This window comes from Austrofundulus limnaeus, unplaced genomic scaffold, assembly GCF_001266775.1.
Source record: "Austrofundulus limnaeus strain Quisiro unplaced genomic scaffold, Austrofundulus_limnaeus-1.0 Scaffold117, whole genome shotgun sequence".
In the NCBI taxonomy this organism is placed as follows: Eukaryota; Metazoa; Chordata; class Actinopteri; order Cyprinodontiformes; family Rivulidae; genus Austrofundulus; species Austrofundulus limnaeus.
The window spans coordinates 1,545,240-1,547,891 of record NW_013952519.1 but is presented as its reverse complement, the minus strand read 5'-3'; positions in this window follow the sequence as shown (position 1 = coordinate 1,547,891).

Here is a 2,652-nt window from a genome sequence, read left to right as displayed (position 1 = left end):
GTTGGTGGCAGTGTTTAACAGTTTGAAACATCACCAAACTCTATCCCTGAATAAGAGTAATGACAAGGAAGTGATGATTTTCTTTCCGGTCGGAAATCTCCGGTCGGGCCGCAATGCATTATGGGATATGCTGGGCCGGGAAGGATTCATCAGAACTGTCCTTCAAATCGGGGAAAACGAAGGACGTATTTGTCGGACGCATCGGAGGAGTCTTCCGTTTTGGACGTCCTTCGTCGCGGCGCTATGACGTATGCGGCCGACAAATTCGACCTTCGGAGGACCCGTCCTGCCGTTTTGGACACAGCCACTAACGCCAGCTTATCTATGCTAGCCACTAGCCTCTCCAATTCTATCGCCAGCTTCTCTATGCTAGTCACTAGCCTCTCCGATGCTAACGCCAGCTTATCTATGCTAGTCGCTAGCCTCTCCAATTCTAACGCCAGCTTATCTATGCTAGTTGCTAGCCTCTCCAATACTAACTCAGTAAAGAGCTCTTGTTTAATTATGTTACCTGGATGCAGTTTTCTGACAGACGTTCCAGGACAGAAGTTATGGTGGTCCGCAGCTCTCCGGGGTCGGGCTCCTGCTGATCTGCTGATGAAACCTGAAAGGTGGATGAAGAAACTCTAACCTGAAGTGATTCTGTTGTTCTGTCATAAATATTTATTTCATGACAAACTCTTCTGTCCTTTTTTTTTTCTAACAAAATGTTTTTTATCACTTACTACCAACTGATAAAAAGAAAGGTCTGAATTTCTGCTAAAATTGTTTGACTCTTTTAAAGTGACACAAATACAAAAGAAAGGACTTTCAGTTCTTTAAAGGAATCTGAATTTACAGCCAACATGTTCGCTACAAGTAACAAAAAAAAAGAAAGAAAATAAAAACAGAAAAGTTTGAGGAATGTTGAAAATATTCTCCAACTAGAAGCACTCTGAGTGCAAACCTCAGCCAAGACCAATTTCCCCCCATCCTGTAATAGAGTTACAAAGGAGCACACCAACACTACAGTGCCACCTGCTGGACACTTTGAAACCCACGCCCTGTGAAAGCATCACAGCTTTGCCGATGTCAGAGTGTTAAAAGAAAAAAATTCTTGTATCCGCATCGTGATCCGGAACATCACCAAAATTTAAAGGTGTGTTCCTTGGCCCAGTACCCACATGTGGTAAAAATTTCATGACAATCCGTCCTCCAGTTTCTGAGTAATGTTGTCCACAGACAGAACGACAGACAGACATATGGACAGACGGACAGACGCGGCCGAAAAGATTACCTCGCCCTTGGTGGAGGTAATCAACAGATTATTACTGAGTCAGGACTGAGTGGATCTGTTCAAAAACTCTTTCTTTTTTAAATTAAAAGGAAGGTTTTAGGTTTTTTATGATCTCCAGCTCTTAATATTTATGAGAGGATTCTGAGAATTGAGGTAAACCTCTGTGACAACCACTGTTAGATGACCTTTGACCCCTGGGGTGACCTTCATGAGAACTTCTTGCGGTGATCAGGAGAAGTTGCTCCACACGAGAAACCTAACCTGACCTCTGGACCTGAGTGATTTCTGCTTCTGATGGGAGGACAAAAACTGAAAATTTGATGCTGTGATTTAAAAAACGAGAAACTAATCAGGCTGTTCTCAGCGAACTGTCTGAAAATCAGCCTCTGATGTGAATAAAACGTGCAGATGAGTGAAGGAACCACTGACTCAGAGACGTGTGACGAAAATATGGAGACTCGGAGCAGAGTACCAACAAGGTGATTCTGTTTTTCAAGAAGTTTGTGGGTCTTTAAGTCTCATTCTGTAGCTCTGAATGTTTTTGATGCTGCGTAAGTTTTTTAATGTTTTTTTTAAGTTTGAGAAGACAGAATCAGTTATTAAATGCACTATTTGTTTGCTATAAAATGGGTAAAATGTATTGAAATTTGGAGAATTAAAAAGAAGTTGTTTTAATGAGTTTGTAAACATCAAGATGTAAAATAAAACTAGGCAGAAAAACTTGTTTTTAATGTTTCTTTCAGAACTGATTCTTTTCCTGTAGTTCCAAGTCTAACCGGTAGATGTCGCTGTTCAGAAACGATCCACTTGTTCTTCAGCTGAAGCAGAGCTCCTCCGTCATCAGATGAGAAGGTGAACGTGTTTGGATTAAATGAAAAACATGATGGACATCTGCCCAAATGCTTTTAATTATTATTATTACAGACTCAATTAAAAAAACGCACCAAAGGGATTCGTTTAACTTTTAAACTGGTTGGACAAGAATGAGATATTTTCTGGATTTTTCTTGGCTTCAGCTTCAGTAGTTGTGACAGAGAAAGCAGCTGTTGTTCCCTGTATGTAAATGTTTCTGCTGCCTCCCCACATCAGGGTCTCTGAATGTCTCAGTGCGTCACCAGAACTGAAAACAAAAGTCTTTGTTAAAACCAAACACACGCAGATATTTACGCACAAAGAAAAAGAAAATTGCGCAGATTAAAAAAAAAAACATTTCAAAGATAAAGTTGATTTACCCATTGTTGTTTTTTTTATGAATGAGTGTTGTTTGGATGTTTATTCTTCTGATATTTCTGAAAAAATAGATCCTGTTTTCTCAGAAGCCCTGAATGTGACGCACGGGAACGGCTGTGGACGTCCAGCTCTGCGCAGTCGTGCCC